General features: G+C 42.4%; 1 long non-coding RNA gene across 1 annotated transcript; it reads right to left on the bottom strand.

The window, feature by feature from the left end:
- Positions 1-1,071: 1,071 nt before the first annotated feature.
- LOC309351562 lies at positions 1,072-18,608 on the bottom strand. Its single transcript, XR_014160912.1, has 2 exons — positions 18,242-18,608; positions 1,072-1,191 (listed from the first exon to the last, which is right to left on the bottom strand). It is a non-coding gene; the product is annotated as an uncharacterized lncRNA (long non-coding RNA).
- Between the last annotated feature and the right edge of the window lie 157 nt (positions 18,609-18,765).

Raw genomic sequence — 18,765 nt, 5'->3', positions numbered from 1 at the left:
GGTGGAGGTGGCGAGTGGAGAGCCATACCAGGTCACCGACGTGGAGTTCCAGCCCCACCTGGCGGTGGCGGTCAGCCTGGGCCTTGTACGCCTCCTTGGCCTAGCGCAGTTGACTACTTGGCTTGACTCTATACTGTGTTTCCCATCCTTTGGACTTTGCTTGTGTGGTTTGACCCCTAGACGTTGGCCAGGGGTTCAGGACACAAAAGGTATTGGGCTGGCCCTGCAATAGCAAAACTGAGACCAAGGAAGTTGGCAGCCAGTGTCACCCCCTCAGCTGGTTGTTAGGTAAGTAGGCAAGAAAGAGGGTGCTAGCTGAGGGCAGGTTGTAGTTGGTGGGGCAGTGTCCCATTCCCCCTATGAAACCAACCTCCACTAGTTACACATGATAGCAGCACATCTCTGTATTTAAACCCAGATCACCCAATCTTACAGAAAGTGGGAGGTCCAATTTCAAGAGCAAAAAGGGTAGAATAGGTAGAGGCATTATATTCTTCCTTCCATGTGGCTCACTGTCCCTGGTTGCCCCCAACTTCCCTTTTCTCTCGGCTAGGCTCCATCACTGGAAGGAATCCTGGCTCAGATAAAAGCTGTGAACAGGTAAGCAGGGGGAGAGTTCAGCACTCCTCACCCACATTCCCTATTTGCTTTTAAGAACAGACTTTCCCACCCCACATTCTATGCATAAGTGGGGTGGATTTTAAACATACACACAGGCTACTTTCACGTGTAATTTGTTTTGAGCTTTTTTACAGTGTCGAGTTTTCTTCTGAAATGTGATTACTGCAGACTTTCATTTTGTTTATTTACAAATAATGTGTTTGTTTGCAAATGTACACTGAGAAAATGATGTGAAGGCAAGTACCTCAGTCAGCGGTAGTTCCCTCAAGCAACCCCCCCCCCCACCTCGCAGTTCCTTTGTGCCAGGCAGCTGCCTACTTCTTTTTCTTATGCTGGCTACATTAAAATCTGCCTTTTTCCTTTGGCCCCAGCTGGTGGGATGTTCTCTGTTGCTAGCAACTACCAGCAATCAGGATCATTAAGCATGCAAGCTATATAAAAGCCCAGAGGAAAAAGTAATCATTTAATATACAATAACATTCGCATAGCAAAAACTTTTCTTGTGTTGTTTTGTGGCTTCAGGCAATGTGGGCAGCACTCTTTTCAATTTCTGAAATATTTTCTGTTCGCCTACAATGGAAGTTACAAAGGAGGGTCAAAAAGTGGTATCAATAGATTTCGAGAGGAAATTACAGTCTTGCTCAAGTTTGGAGAGGGACTCCATAAAAGATACATTAAGACAGGGAATGAGATTTGGCTAACGACCTTGGCCCAAGCCTCATAAAACACCTGGAATAAGAGAGAGGTTCATTTCTTAGCCCCTCCTCAGATCTCCTTATAAAACATGTTGCCCACAGGTCTCGAGCCTGTCAGAATTTTAAAAAATAAACAGCATTTCAAGGATAATTCTACAGGCAGCAGCCACAGAGCACCCACAAAGTCTGTTGAGTTGCCATGGTGACAAATTTCTGCTTTGGGTATGAGAGCACAGTTCTCTATAGAAAGGCGTTTTTTAAGAAATCTAAAAAACATTAACCCCAACATAGCAGTTTACAATTCCTCTTGCCAAAACTACCTAATCGACATGGATCCTTCTTTGTGAATGAGCATTGCCAAACCAAATAATTAGTTGGGCAATTCCATTGATTGAGCTTCACTTGCAAGTTCATTTGCTAAGTTCAGACTGACAGCAAAAATATACTTGTCTTCATTTTACACACACTGGAATTATTCATCGTTCTGCCACTGAGAACATGGACCAAACAGGCTTGACTCTGAATCATGATCTGAAGTCATTTAAGGCAGCACGACTGTGTTCTGAACTGGGCCTGCGTTACACAAACTCGCAACTTTTAATATACTTAGCAGAGCTTGTAACTTAATGCCATGGCAGTCACTCAGCCCAAATTATATATTAGCTAATGAAAGACTTCAGAACAAGCCCTTCCAGTGCCCAGCATAGGGTTCGCAGGTAATCGTGATGGATTAAACCAGCATTTTCTCGCTCATTTTGCAATCTGAATCCCACATGAGAAAAGAACTGCATGGAGTCCTCCCACTGAACAAATTTCATTCAGTCACAAAAGAAGCGCAGCTGAGCCTGCGGGCAACTTCGCCCTCCTATACAGGGACAGCCCTTGGCACAGGGACATGGGCTCCATCTTTGGCAGGTGTCAAGTGATGCATCTCGATCCAACGGGGCCATTCCTCAACTCTTCCAAGGGGATGTGGCTGTGTTGAAAATAAACTTGCTCAAATTGAATTCCTCCCTCTCTTGGCGTAGCCTGACAGGGGTCCCCATTCTCGCCAAGCACCTCCTTTGCTCAGCCTTCCTCCCCCTTCACCCCTGCTGCATTCTGAGCCAGGGGGGCTCACTGTCATGGAGGCAGCAGAGGGATCTGACTCCACACGTGACTTCACCAGCCTTGAGGTTGAAGCAAGGATAAGCTGATGGGTGGGAGGATAATCCGCATTTTAAGAACACTTTCATAGAGATACAAAAAGGGAAACACTGCCGCCAACTCCCCGTTGTTCATAAAATTACAGAGCAAGCAAAGCCGTCACTGCCTGCTTTGTCTCGGCATGTCAAGAGGCAAGGACAGCAAGGGGGAAGGAATTCTTTCTTCTCTCCCTCCCTCTTTTCTCATGCCAGAAACAGCCCTCTCCACCCCAGTACTGCCCCACACTTGTCACTACTCCATGATACCACAGCATTTCCCTGCACCATACCTAGAGCTATTGAACTGTACAGTTACATTGTGCTTAGTACAATAAGAGGGTTTGCTGGTTGGCCTTGGTGCATTATTTAAAATACAAGAGCAACTTTTCAGGAGATGAACTAAGCAAGTGTCTGGATGCAGTTTTATTTATTGGAGTTCTGCTACTATTGCTGGATCAAAGGTATTTTTACACATGGAGGCTGAAAGTAAATCTTGCTGCAGTCGGGTTTGTGATGAAAAGGTGAAGCCTACGTTTACCACAATCACAGAACTGTACAGTCGGACAAGACCACAAGGGTCATCTAGTCCAACCCCCTGAGATGCAGGAATCTTTTTGTCCAACATGGGACTCGAACCCATGACCCTAAGTTTAAGAGCCTCTTGCTCTATGGACTGAACTATCCGCTTTGTTCTCAGTGTTTATGTGCATTACAAATGCCCCCCTCAGCTTTCTCCTCTGCATTAACAAGGATCAGGTGCTAACATAAATTGCATACGCTGGCCTCTGAGGCCTGAAACGTGTGTTTTCAGGACCCACCCTTTTCCTGTGAGAGTAATTTGTTTTAACTGTTTTAGTTCTGAATTTTAAATTGTTGTACCCTGGGGCCTGCTGCTGAAGGACAAAGAGTAATAATAATAATCATTTTTTTGTTAATCTCCTGTTTAAGGTGTTGGTTTGCAAGCCCCCTTCACAGAGGCTGGCCCCTCTCACTGTCCTCGGAGCTTGCATACCAGTAACCTCCTCTGGTTGATATCCAGACAGACCAGGGAGATTTTGATAGGCGACATTTTCCCAAGCGTGGATAAAATGCACAACCCCTCTCTCCTGCTTCCGCAGGGGAAAGAAAATAAGTCAGAAATCTATTTACATGATGTTTATTTCTGACATTACAGCACTAAAGAAAAACATGTCCTTTCAGTTCAGTTCTTCTAGCACGTCTGACAAACTTCCTGAACATGCGCACACAGAAGGTTTCAAGTTACACTCTTCACAAAGACTTATCCAGCCTGTGAATGTCCTGGGAAACTCTTCTTTCCCACAGATAGGCACATCATATGATGTCAACAATCTGGCTGTCTGCAGCGGTGATGTTTCCATATACTGACATAAGGGATGCGGGTGGCGCTGTGGGTTAAACCACAGAGCTTAGGACTTGCCAATCAGAAGGTTGGCGGTTCGAATCCCCGTGATGGGGTGAGCTCCCGTTGCTCGGTCCCTGCTCCTGCCAACCTAGCAGTTTGAAAGCACATCAAAGTGCAAGTAGATAAATAGGTACCGCTCTGGCGGGAAGGTAAACGGCGTTTCCGTGCGCTGCTCTGGTTTGCCAGAAGCAGCTTAGTCATGCTGCCCACATGACCCGGAAGCTGTACGCCGGCTCCCTCGGCCAATAAAGCGAGATGAGCGCCGCAACCCCAGAGTCGGCCACGACTGGACCTAATGGTCAGGGGTCCCTTTACCTTTAACAGTGGAATCTTAACCTACAGGTGTACCAACTAGAAGAGTTATGATGGGGCAGATATCCCCACCCTTTGAAGAGGACCCTATGCTTGTTGCCACCCAGCCAGAGAAATCCCTGTAGGGTTAATTAGGAGAAGAACCTGCAGAAAAGACAAACTGGGGAGACAGGGAAACAGTTTTGTGCACACCAACCAAACACAGCAGGTGGAAGGAAACCCACTCCCATAAGAGATATGAAACCCCCTCACCAAAGCCCATGTTTCAGGGCAGAGCTCCAAGCTGCTCAATTCTCTGGTGCCTACCTCCTGGTCCACGAGTGCTCAAGTGCTGTTGCAAGCATGGCAGGCTGAGATTTGTGCTTTAGGGGTGCCATCTAGGCTACATCATCATCTTGCCTGAGCAAGGGACCTATCCTTGTACAGCAAGAACTCTAAAGCCCCAACCTTCTTCTCTGGTTTATTTCTCCTCATCTTCCCTGAGAGCTGCCTTGGACCTTGACCCCTGGCTGATTCTAACTACATGTCTGCTTCTAAACCCCTAATCCTCTGCTGATGCCTTCAATCATGCCTCCAGCTTGGCCTTTTCTGCACACATTTTTGGGGTCTCCTATAGAAGCAATCTTCTATTGCTTATTTGGAAGAAGATCCCTCTCTCATTTGGGCTGTGTACCTGCATCTGAGCCTCTTGACCTACTGTTAGTCCCTTGGTATGAACCCTGTCATTTTTGGACCATGGCAGCATCTGGCCCCATAAAGAGAGAGAGAGAGAGAGAGAGAGAGAGAGAGAGAGAGATTCCAGACTGAAAAATCAAAGTCTGTCAAATATTCTCCTGTATTCATCAATTAAGGATGCTGGAGCCAGTTTGACAATGGGCAGCTTTAAATATACAGTCATATAAATAAATTAGCAATTACAAAGTGTTAATTATTGGCAGTGCTTTTTTCGGGGGGGACACATACCCCTAAACACTTTGTGAATCTAAGTTTGGCCTCATTGAGGTGCAGTATTTCAAAATGAGTAGGAAAATGAGAGTACCCTTAAACATTTTTTTAAGGGGAAAAAAAGCACTGAGTGTTGGTGTGTGGAAGAGAGAAGATGGGAGAGAGAAAACACCTTTTACTCCTCAAAGTTTACCAAAGCAATCCAAGGAGCCAATGATTCTCCCTACTTAAATCAATATTGCCGCCACAACTTTCTTTGTTGTATTGCTGAAGCAAAAAATAAGTAAGTACATACTTCCCATCTCAGAAGTGGCACTGTTCCAGCAAAGATTCTGTGTGCCCAGAATGTTCATAAAAAGAATTACAGAAATGTCAAACACCTGCTTTATTGCCATCCCTGTGATCCCTTCCAACTTTACAATTCTATGATTCGCTGATTACACCATTCACCATTCCTTCTTCACTTACAGTTGCCCTTTTTCTTCAGGAACACCTTGCAGCCATTGAAAAACAAATAGAAATGCTTCCAGAGTTGGAGGAACTCTAAAGCATTAACCTTTCTGTTCTCCTGCTTGAGACATAATAAGCTTACCCAGGATGGATCTGGCTGATATGAACAAACCGGTGCCACGACTGCAAGATTGTGGATGCAAGCTCAACTTGGTACATGGAACCATAGAGTAGACTGCCCACCCCACTGCAATCCCCAAGTTGGTTCTCCCATCTTTGCTTGAAGACCTCCAGTGAGAGGTGGCCCCCACCCGCAGGTAACTTGTTCCACTGTCAAACTGCTCTTATTGTTAATAAATGTTTAACCATAATCTACCAGGCCGTTTTTTGGCCTAGATGTTTATTCTGCAATCAACAAAGTTGAGTAAAATGTATCCCAAATGCCATTATTTGCACTTTTCACAACACTCCCACAAGAGCTAAATGATTCCTGGTAGCATAATATCCTGGCCTCATGAAACCGGGGGTGGGGAAAGAGCCAAAAAGACAAGAACCAATGCAGCATTCAATCACAACTTTTAAAAAATGGGCTGGAGTAATTGCTCTAGTGCTAGCTTTGCATGTCAAAGTGCATAGCAAGGAAATATTGTTTATAACAGTAGGGCTGCATGGCTGGGGCAAGGAGGAAGGAGGCCTTCTGTTTTTCTTCGAAACTAACAGCACTGCGTGAGTGCTCCAGTCCTAGAGTTGCCCAGTGGAAGCATGCATAGTTCTCAGCATTCTGTTGCTTCATGTTGATCCTCCCTGCAGCATGAATGATTCGTTGCCTATTCGTCACTTCTTGTATTCTATTTTTCTATTATTTTGCTTTATCTTTAAAAAAACGTTTTTCTCCTCTTAAAATGTTTGTGAAACGGCATTACCAACATATGCCCAGCAGATGGCAGCATTGGCACAAAAGTGTTTGACAGACGGCATGCACTGAAAATTCTTTCATCTTTCAGTTTTCAGTTTGGTCACAACAAAAATGCCCTTGAGTTTGCTAAATTTATTTGTGCAAGTTACCATTCAGTGGTGGGGAGGGCAATTAAACCATCCTGTAGTATATAAAGTGATAAGTGGAGTGCCACAGTGTTCTCTTCTGCGCCTGTTGTTGTTCAATGTCTTTATAAACGACTTGGATGAAGGAATTGAGGGGATGCTCATCAAATGTGCAGATGACACCAAACTGGGAGGGGTAGCCAATGCCACTAAAGATTGAACTAGCATTCAAGATGACCTTAACAGATCAGAGAACTAGTCCCAAACTAACAAAATGAATTTCAAGAGGGACATGTTTAAGGTTCTGTACCTAGGCAGGAAGAACCATCTGCACAAATATAAGATGGGGGACATCTGACTTACTCGTAGCACACGTGAAAAGAATCAAGGGGTCTTTGTGGACCAGAAGCTTAACACGAGTCAAGAAGGTGATGCAGCAGAAAGGGAAAAAAGCTAATGCTTTTCTAGGCTGCATCAACAGAAGTATTATTATTATTATTATTATTATTATTATTATTATTATTATTATTTACTCCCTCAGGAGGTGGGACTTTCATTTATTGGAAGTTTTTAAGCAGTTGTTGGATGGCCATTTGTCATTGATGCTTTAGTTGAGATTCCTTGCATTGCAGGGGGCTGAAATAGATGACCCTCAGAGTCCCTTCCAACTCTACAATTTTATGATTCTATCATTTGCATAAAGTTTTAATGCTCAGTGTTTATGAAGTACTTTAGTTAGGAATGCCTTTTTTTTTTTTTTTTTTTGCAAAACTTAGTTATCAGAATAACTTCTAAGCACCAGCATGGGGTCCGCTCTGAGACCTGTGGGTATAGGGCAGTATACTTACTTACTTACTTATAGAATCATAGAATCATAGAGTTGGAAGAGACCACAAGGGCCATCGAGTCCAACCCCCTGCCAAGCAGGAAACACCATCAGAGCACTCCTGACATATGGTTGTCAAGCCTCTGCTTAAAGACCTCCAAAGAAGGAGACTCCACCACACACCTTGGCAGCAAATTCCACTGTCGAACAGCTCTTACTGTCAGGAAGTTCTTCCTCATGTTTAGGTGGAATCTTTTTTCTTGTAGTTTGGAACCATTGCTCCGTGTCCGCTTCTCTGGAGCAGCAGAAAACAACCTTTCTCCCTCCTCTATGTGACATCCTTTTATATATTTGAACATGGCTATCATATCACCCCTTAACCTCCTCTTCTCCAGGCTAAACATGCCCAGCTCCCTTAGCCGTTCTTCATAAGGCATCGTTTCCAGGCCTTTGACCATTTTGGTTGCCCTCCTCTGGACACGTTCCAGTTTGTCAGTGTCCTTCTTGAACTGTGGTGCCCAGAATTGGACACAGTAATCCAGGTGAGGTCTGGCCAGAGCAGAATACAGTGGCTTTTATAAACAGTGATTTTTCTGGGGGGATGTAGGGGGACACATATCCCTAAACATTTTGTGAATCTTTGTACTTTTGTCCGTTTAATGTATTTATTTCCCCTGATTTGAACTATAAAATGGTGTTTTTCTTGAGTAAAAATGAGAGTACCCCTAAACATTGGCGGGGAGCACTGCTTATAAATAATAGGGAAAGGAAAGAGATGGATCCAAGATCCAAGATGTTGTTTTGGAAAAATGCAAAGGAATGTGAAGTTGATTTCAGCAGCAGTAAGTAAGGCCTGGAGGGGATGTACTGGCGGAGGGTGAATTAATCATACTGGTTAAACTGAGAAGTTACTACAAAAAAGGGAGAATAAGTCTCTTAAATAAAATAATATACAAATTATTTGCTGATGGGCAATTCAGTTTCTTTTCTACTCTTAACTTCTTTTGGGGTCATATACTATCTGCATGGGAGATTAGTTTTAATATTAATGAAGACATTTGGAAGATGTATCTATTTTGTTTTAGGTATCTTGTTTTTTGCAATGGTTTTGGCTATGCAAAGAAATAATATTTATATTCATCTATAAATACTAAAGTCTATGCTTAAACTTAAACATTTCTGTTCTCTTTAAAATCTGTTTTAATATTCTGTTTTTGCTGCCACTAGTTAGAAGTCCAAAGAGAGTTTATACAATTACTGAGATATCCAAACCAATGTCAGAATTGAAGTGGGCAGACCAAACCGAGTAGCATATAACCTGCAAGAAGTAAATTTTAGGGCATTAATCAGTTGTCATGCTCATAAAGTTGACCAAATAATTAAATGCATGTAAATAAATCATAAGTACAGGTAGCAGACCATTTAGCACACAAAAGGAGGTATTCCATGTACTGCCAAAAACCAAAATCTCAGTTCTAAAAAGGATCTGTTACTAAAATTTCAATTTTAGGATTTTTTTAAACACAGGAAACTTGTTTCCCCCTATTTGTTTTCTAGAATGCCTGTGTCCTAGCAACAGACCATTTGAACTTAAATTTAATATGTTCCAGCAGATGTTTCTTCCAGCCATCTGAACTGGAAAACACATAGATATCAAAAGACTTGACCTGTTCAATTGCACGAGAATCAATTTACCATTTGTGCTACCTGGCCTCTGACTAGAAGCTACCACTTTAGTTTTCAAATGATGGAAAACGTAATTTATAGTGATTGCCTTTGGTGTATTACAGTCTTTTCTACACTACTGAAGAAAAAGAAAGGAATATCATGCCATCTGCACATAGGAAGGCACCTGGAGGTTAACTGAGCTCATTTAATAGCGGAAATAAAATGATAAAGGACCTAAAATTAAGGATCTGCCCATATCTTAAAACCTTCTGGTGAAGCCTTTCTCTGGGTCCCCCCACTTATTGAGATCCATTGCGCTGGGCAGACTTCCCCAACCTGGTGCTCTCCAGATATTTTGGACTCCATCAGCCTCAGCCAGCAAGACCAATGTTCAGGCATGATGGGAGTCACCATCCAAAGCATTTTAAGGAAACCAGGTTGGTGAAGGCTAGAACAAGCCTTCCTGTAGTAGTCATAGCTGTCAACTTTTCCCTTTTCTTGCGAGGAATCCTATTTGGAATACAGTGGTACCTCGGGTCACATACGCTTCAGGTTGCATACACTTCAGGTTACAGACTCCGCTAACCCAGAAATAGTGCTTCAGGTTAAGAACTTTGCTTCAGGATGAGAACAGAAATCATGCTCCAGCGGCGCGGCGGCAACAGGAGGCCCCATTAGCTAAAGTGGTGCTTCAGGTTAAGAACAGTTTCAGGTTAAGTACGGACTTCCGGAACGAATTAAGTACTTAACCCGAGGTACCACTGTAAGGGAATTTCCCTTTTAAAAAGGGAAAAGTTGACACCTATGGTAGCAGTACGCATTCATATACTTCATGCCAGGCAAAGACATTTCTGTACACCCAGGCTCAGCATTTCAGCGTGTTTTATTGCTGCCATTTATTTCTTAATTTCATGTATATCCCATCTTCCCTTCACTTTGCTCCAGGCAGATTATATGATTCCCCACCAGCACCATTTTATCAGCCCTGTGAAGAAAGTTAGGCTGAGAATTTATCACTGGACCAAGGTTACCCACTGAGCTTTGATTAAAACTTTGTTGTTTTCTGTTGCTGGGATATCTTGGTTTTTTGATGTGATATATTTTACAATATATTTCTGTTTCTGAACATTTTGCAAGCTATCTCCAGCATTTTATGGGAATACAGGATAGCTAGCTTATAAACAGTTAAATAGCTAAAATTAAAAGTCATCTTTGTTTCACTCACCCCTTTATCTTTAAAGGAATGTTGTTTGTTAAGTAGCCTGCGGGAGTTAAATGAATCCTTTTTTTATATATATATAAATTTTTATTGGATTTTCACATTTTATAAAGACATCACAAACACACAAAAAGACAAAGACAAAACATGTATAATTTTATATCCTTACTTTCTTAACCCCACTCCCTGACTTCCCCCCACCCCCCCCCCTTCATACATCCCAATTCCAATAGTTAGCTCAGCAAGTTCTTGTCCCTCGTCCTTAACATATTATTATTATTTTTAAGCTTAGCTCTTTTTACTTGGCCAAATTTTACTTATCCGATTCTCTTATAAATATTAAATCCTTTTCTAAGGTCGACCCAAATTCCCTTCCACGAATTTCCCCCTTTTTATATTAAATATAAGTCATAATGGCCAAACACAAAAGTCATGAAAATTTTGAAATTCTGTTCTCCCCTCCCTCCCTACCCCGGTTTCCGTCCCTTCCCAAATAAATGTCCACAAAAACAGTTCTTAGCCCGGATTCCTCACATCCGAGGCCTTCAAATCTCTGTCAGTCTCTCTCTGCCGGTTTTGTTGGTAGCTCTTTTTGTTGGTCCTCAGGTCTCGAAGGAGTTCTGTCACAGTCACATCGAATTTTCTTCCATCCAAAATACTTGAAAGCAGTTGCTGCAAAAGGTCAACTGATCTCCCATACTCAAAGAGGAAGTCCCAATCATATTTCTTATCTCTTTTAAATTCCAGTATTCCAAGTACTCCGGGGGCTTCCTCCTTCATCTTTCGCATCTTTCACAGATTTGTAATCCAAAGATCTTCTTCTTTATATTCTAACAATATAGGCTTCTGGTTGGTATTTTCCACCTGTACTTTCTCCACTCCTTCTTCCCTCTCCACCAGCTCCAAAGATATCTCTTCTGGTTCAGCTGCAGATTTTTTTCCAGTCAGGTCCTTTATGCATTCAGCAGAGTTGCTTGTTTTAGAAGTCAAGGTCATAAGTTCTTTGTTCATAGCCATGCTCTGCTCTTGCAATATTCCCACGAGAAAAAACATTCTTTCTATCTCTGCCTGTAATTTTCCATCTGCAGCCATTGTAATGTCTCAAAGTTCCCCCTAGGGGGATTCTAATTACTTATTAATCCTTTTCCAACAATCCGTTACTTTGTTGTTTATTACTACTTTGTTCCCAACCACTTTGATTCAAATGTAACACGTTTAGTCCAGAGAGATATTAAGTAGTAAAAGTTTTTAACTTTAACTGCCTGTTTGACAGCTCCTTTGACAGCTGTCAAACTCCTTATTCCTTTTCCTCAGGCTCACACACAGGACGCTCCCGGGGCTGGGGGGGGGGTTTTACACAAAAACTTCTAAAATTCCACTCTTGCTCTCCAGCACAAAAACTTCTCCTGTCAAATTCATGGAATTATTATCTTTTATCTGACACCGATAAAACAATGATCTCTCCACCTTAGTTCTCCGATCCTTGCTTTAAATCGTTTGTAGGTAGGGGGGGTGCGGACTTCCCTTTAGCACATCCCCCGGTCGTACCGAATTCAAAGGTAAGAATTTTAAAGTCCAAATTCCGTTCTACTCACGGGTTGTTTGTTTTCAAGTCCAAATTTTGGGAAAAAAGTCAGCGCTCTCCGGCCATGGCTCGCGGCTTCGCTCCACTGAAGTAGCGGTCTACTCTCAGCACCACGCCACTCTCCGTACCCTCTCCGTAGCCTTTAAAAAGGCTCTTCGTGGGTCGGGGAGGGCGCTTAAGGTGCCCGCCGAGTCACCAAGTCCGCAGGCTTCCGCGCCTGCGGTTTCTGAGGGTCTCTGCGTCGCCGTCGCGGCAAGACCCGTCTCCAGCAGAGCCGATTCCCTCCGGAGCTCGGAGGGAATCCGCCATTAGCCGATCGCGCTAACCCGGAAGACCGGGAGTTAAATGAATCCTTGCACCATTTTCAGAATATAAAAAAAAATAACTAAAATAAGCAAGTTCCAGCAGAACTAGAAAGTTTTGAAGCTAAATTAAACCAGTGTTTCTTGCCCTTGATCTGAAGATGCAATCCCCTAACCACGCTTGACTGAGTACATGTCATCAAAATGAAGCCAAATCAGAGGGAGGGCTCTATGTCCTTCCCTCATTCTGGAATAGCTGGGGGAAGAAAAGGGGGGAAATGGTGCAAAGCAAAAGTAAAGACCACTTTCTCAACCATCAGTAAATTGAGCAAATATTTCATCCGCGTTCACAAGGCTACCCAAGAAATAGTCCAAAAGTGGTGGAAGACACACACACAAACGTCAAAAGGGCTATTGACTGTGTGGAGAGGCTGCTACCTTTGAACATGCTGCAGTAAGATTAGCTTGAGAAAACTTTATAAAAATTACCTATGTAATTTTGGAAAGGCCCTTGAATATTCTGCTGTTGAAGCCTTTTACTTTGTTTATACGCTGCCCTATCTGAGTGCCTTACAGCAGCTTCTTCAGTATCTGCTTCTGACCCCAAAGCATTGTCATTATAAATATTATGTTTGGATGGCTCAAGGAAATAAAAGGCAAATTAAAATAATACATTCCTTTAGACTCACTTTTTCTTGCTCCTGTTACTTCCATACTCCGGAAACACAGGTTTCTCAAAACATACTTAGTTCTAGTTCAGTTCCCATACAACTTGCACATTTTTGACCACAAACAAAAACACACATCTAAAAGGGGAGGTCACACCCTATAAATCCACACTTTTAAATAAAATGCATATTGTCGTATGCATTGTATAAGATGCCCCCATGTATAAGACGCCTCCTAATTTGGGGACTAAATTTAAAGAAAATTAGGGGCAATGGCCCAAAGTTGTTGAACTTTTTTTAGGGGGAATTACATGTGCGCCATCATCCCAGCAGGGCCATTGGCAAAGTGGGCAGCCGCTTCCCCCATGCCACTGCGGGTGGGAAGCTCCCTAGAGCGCGGGCCGCCAACCAGCTGGAGGGTGGGTGTGCAGCTCCCCCCCCCCCACGCCGCTGCAGGGAACGCTCCCTAGAGCGCACACCTCCCCCACGCCACTATCCATGTATAGGACAACCCCAGTTTTTTGACAAGGTTTTTTAGTCAAAAAAACTCATCTAATACACGGAAAAATATAGTATAGTCCTTAAATAGTCTGCTATGGAAGGATCCAGGACCTGTTCCAGCTGATGGAGTAGCAGCAGTTTTGTAGAGATGGCAGTGATGATGGTGCATATAATTTGCTAGCAAAGCAGTTGGGCAATGCTAGCTCCAAAAGTTATGAGGTTTTTAGGCGAGGGGTCCATAGTGGGCCCCTGCAAGCAGGAAGAAACAAGGTCTGCAAACTTTCTGATACTACTTCTTGGGTATTCCATGCAAAATGAAAATCCTAGTGTTGTTGGGATGGTCAGTGCCTACAAATGCCTAATTTCTTCACCTTCTGAAACTGGCTTTGTAAGAAGTGGTTCGTAGTGGCCACTGAAAGGGAATAATGAGTCCCATCCCAGCTTGCGGAGTGGCAACAGTTGATAGACATAGCGGTTCAACTTGCTTGCTTCTCTTACACTCCTGCCCCTAAGGCAGCTGTTTTAAATGGTGTATGCAAGGATGGTGGGCTTGACTGAAAGCAAACTAGCTGAACAGAAGAAATTACATATGCCTCATTGTGGCAAGCTCAGAATATAGTCTCAGATTGTTACCATTCCTTTACCTACATTACAGTTTTATGAAGTTTCTATTTTATACATAAATCTATTCTCCTATAATCTATTCTCCTATATATGGACAGTGCTTAAGATAAATTAATCGGTTAATTTTAGCTGATTTTATATTTATTGTATCTTTTGTAAATTTACGCTATTTAGGGAATATAGTGTTAAGTGGTATATAACTTGTTTAAATAAATGAATGAATAACTTTAAACAAATACTTCGTTTCACATTTGGCATCACTAGGAGAGTCACACATTCACCATGTATTTTCTTCACAAACACACTTGTTTTATGTTTCCTTCATTGTCTAGTTTTTAATTTCAGTATTCACGCTTACCTTGAGATCCAATATATATACCTTTTCTTCATCAATACCTTTGCTAGCAGTGGCAGCACATTGGAAATCATTGACCTTTGGTGGGCACCAGGTTGGCTATCCCTGCCCTAGAACAACACTGTGTCCCGGCATCCTGAGGGGGAAATGGTGGCTGCCAGGAGTAGCCACTGATGTTTCTGCTGCTGCCACTAGAAACAGGCATCTCCCATACCAAAGGAATGAATGGTAGACCATAATAGAACTTTCGTTTATGCTCTGTGAATTTGTCTCAGGATGCCTGCAAACTGGAAATTTCTTTTTGTCCCAAAATAAAAGTACACACTTGTATTTTGTTGCCCATTCATCTCGCATACCATGGTTTGTTTCTCCCAAGCTTGGCTTGTTTTCCAGCAGCTCTTCTCCTATGCCTTTTTAGTTTCATGAGCATTTGGGATAGAGATGGAGAAACAAATTATGGTTAAGCAAGGTAACTGGGTTCAGATATAAAACCAACCCATAGTTAAAACAAGTCATGGCTCAGAAGTCAATACAAACCATGGTTTCACACCATGGCTTATTGACATTAGATGACCCATGGTTAACCTGCCATGTTGGTTTCACACATTCATACAAACCATAGTTGGGCTAAGCAAATTACAGCCTAGTGTTATGTGAATACCAGGCCACTGTGTCCCTCTCCAGATTCCTTTTAAACATGTGCAATTTCTCCTACAACTTTTTGATCACTTTAAATTGCAGTGATCTCCTTTCTTATAGCCAAGTTACGCCCAATCCCCACCTTGATGACCTAAAACATTTACACTATCATCCTTAACGTATGAGAGTTGTCCTAAACTGGATGCTTCCCAGCTCCTCACAGCTTCCTGTAGCTTTGTTTTCAGAAGCTGACAAATTTGCTCTATTTGCCAGAATCTAGACTTCCTTCAGTCCCCAAGGCAGTGCGCGCTTTCACCTTTGCCCTGCACTATGTTTGGCATGTCTCCAGTGTTTCATGCATGACTGAAATGTAACACTCTAGTTAGCAATTTCCCTCTGGCTTACATTCTGACACATGGCTAATTTTAAGTTCCATTAAAATATTCTGAAGGTGAATGATAATCCATCATTTCCCATTCATTTCTAAATACACAGCTTCACACAGAGACAAAACACATATACTGTACAATGAAATGTTGAAGCGTGTTAGAATATGCAAAAAGCTAAAATCATCAATGAAACAATGGAAACACTATATCCTTGAACATTTGCAACATAAAATAACTATGAATGTGTATAAAAGAAAAGGGTACCTTTGACCAGCAGAGGGAGACAAATTAAAACTTCCAAGAGTGTGTCAAATTGGCTACTGGAGGATGTGATAGGATAAGTAGTCTGCCTATACAGTGGTACCTCGGGTTAAGTATTTAATTCGTTCTGGAGGTCTGTTCTTAACCTGAAACTGTTCTTAACTTGAAGCACCACTTTAGCTAATGGGGCCTCCTGCTGCTGGAGCATGATTTCTGTTCTCATCCTGAAGCAAAGTTCTTAACCCGAAGCAATATTTCTGGGTTAGTGGAGTCTGTAACCTGAAGCGTATGTAACCTGAAGCGTATGTAACCTGAGGTACCACTGTAGATCTTTTTAGAGAAATCAGGCAGAAAACGCCAGACACAAAACAGTCAATTTCAAAATGTTTACTGAAAGAGTTGGTATAGTGTAACCACTAAAAGAATGAGCTCTAGGAGGTGACTAGTTCAAATTTCATCATAACCACAAACTCACTAGAGCAGAGTGGTCCAACGCACAGCCCAAGGGCCACATTTTGGGGTGCCTTTTGGGGTGGCTCTTGGCAACATTTGATTCCGCGCCCCCAGCTCTTGTGCTGCAAGGCGTTGGGCTTTGGGACAGAGACGTTGAGTCCTCCCACCTCCTTCCCAAAGCTCAGTTAGCGCTTTTCCAACTTGGGAAAGGAAGTGGGAGGGCTCTAGGACACTGCCAGAGCCTATTACCTCCTTTCCAAAGCCCAGCGCCTCACTTACCTGGCTTTGGAAGGGCAGCGTGAGAAGAGAGTTGGCTCACTTGGTATTAATAGTTGAACCTCCCTGTATTAGAGGACCTTAGGCGAACTACTACCTTTCACCTTTACCACTGCACCTCACCTCAGCATAATATGGAAATAATAGTACCTTAAAGGGATATTGTAAGAATTGTTGTGGTGATGTATGTGAATAGCTCTGAATGCTGAAAGTGCTATATACAGTTATGATTTCTAAATATGTTGTCTCTTTTCTGTTGCTTATGGATGCAAGATAGATTACTTTGATGGTACCTCTGGTTACGAACTTAATTCATTCTGGAGGTCCATTCTTAACCTGAAACCATTCTTAACCTGAGGTACAACTTTAGCGAATGGAGCCTCCCGCTGCTGCCACGCCTCCACTGCACAATTTCTGTTCTCATCCTGAGGTAAAGTTCTTAACCCGAGGTACTACTTCCAGGTTAGCAGAGTCTGTAACCCGAGGTGTTTGTAACCTGAGGTGTTTGTAACCTGAGGTACCACTGGTGGTACCTCCAGTTACAAACTTAATCCATTCTCGGAGGTCCGTTTGTAACCAGAAACCGCTTGTAACATGAGGCACACTTCCGCTAATGGCACCTCCCACCATTAGCGAAATTACTTCACACTTGTAATTTTAAGTTTTGTTTTTCTAAATGTGTGAAAATAATACTGTGAGACCCAGATACAAATATCTTAATATGCTTTCTGCAGAGTTGATTAAAGTAAAATTAGGATATTATCCCTTGTTCTGTACTGACAAAATCTGAATAGAGTTTGACATGCAAGGGTTATAAATCCCAGAACTTAAATTGAGAAGCATCTCTAAAAATCGTAAGATTTGATACACCATAAACATTTATTATGGGGTTCCACTTCTACTTCCCTTTTCCCACCCTAATAGGAAGGACTCCCTTTCTTGCACTTTTATTCTTCTTGAACCCTAATTTCATAGCATTCACTGCCCTTTCTCTTTCTATATATACTGAAATCCACCCTTCCAATCCCAGTGGAATTTTTGCCTGTGCTACATATGGTGTGATTTCATGATTTGTGATTTCTTGAAGAGCTGATATAGTAACACTAAATTCTTCCTCCTTTTTTGCAAAAAAAAATAGAAGTTTTTGAGCTTTTTTGAAGCCAAATTCTATTCTTCCAACATGGGTTGCCATATGTCCAGATTTTCCCAGACATTACAGCGAAATTCCAGATGTATGGCAACTCTTTACTATCAGCTTTGCAACCTCATACACACTGCCCAGGCTTCACCCTAGCAGTTTGACTTCACCTCCATTGCCTCTTGAAACAGATGGATGCCAACAACAACAACACAGAACATCAGTTCCTTGGTTTAGTGCGGATGTGGGCATTCAGCCAGTTTGGGTCTCTGATATATATTTTTCCTTATATGCTACAATACAATCACACCCACATATTTTGTTATTTTCTCCAGAGGAGGATAGTGTTGCCAGTATGAGGTTGTAACCACGATTTTGGGAGGTCTATATTTTGTGTCTTGTTCTGCCACAAATTTTCTTTATGTCTGTGTGGAAACAAGCATTATTTTTTTTACGAGTAATCAGATTCCTACATCTAATTAATTCTACATCAGCAATTCAGGTGTACATACGATTGGTTCTATACAGATGAGGTCTGCTTCAGGTAATTAATATAGGAAATCTGCGATGTATGCAAAAGGCTGTGTGTTGTTGCACATTAACCACGTTATAGGCATCTCTCAGGTCCTAATGTTTCAGTAAAATCATGTAGTAACTATTTCCTACCTCAAAGGGGTGCTGTGAGTATAAATTGTTGAAAGGGCGGTGAAGCAGCCTGATGATCTGTGGAGAGGTAAATACGATTTCCCCCCCTATTTGGTCTCTGAGGGTCTGTCAGTTCTAGCTTGGGGCTCATTTACATGATCATGTGCACACCCACCCACCCTTTGTTATAAACGTGGCTAATTTGACATAGCTTCCCTGAGTCAACAAATTCACCTCAGCATACCCGGTTTGCTGTCTCAAATGTCAGTGTAACAACCCTAAAGGAGCACAACACATAGACATCAGCTAACAGAGGAGGGAAATTTCACCCAGCCCCTTCTCACTTATACAGGTATTGAGTGTACATGCTTTCACAAGGACAAGAGAGGTGAGACACCCAGGAGCTGTTCCTTTGCTTTCAAACCCACTTCAGTCTCCGATACACCCTTTGATAATACAAAGAGATCTGAGATGGAAAGAAATTAAGCGGTTGCTATCTCAGGGTAATAGTTTGTGTAAATGACCTCCTGGACTCTGGGTTACTT

The sequence above is a fragment of the Podarcis erhardii genome (genome assembly GCF_964252035.2).
Source record: "Podarcis erhardii genome assembly, chromosome: 10".
In the NCBI taxonomy this organism is placed as follows: Eukaryota; Metazoa; Chordata; class Lepidosauria; order Squamata; family Lacertidae; genus Podarcis; species Podarcis erhardii.
This window is presented reverse-complemented; position numbering and strand designations above follow the sequence as displayed.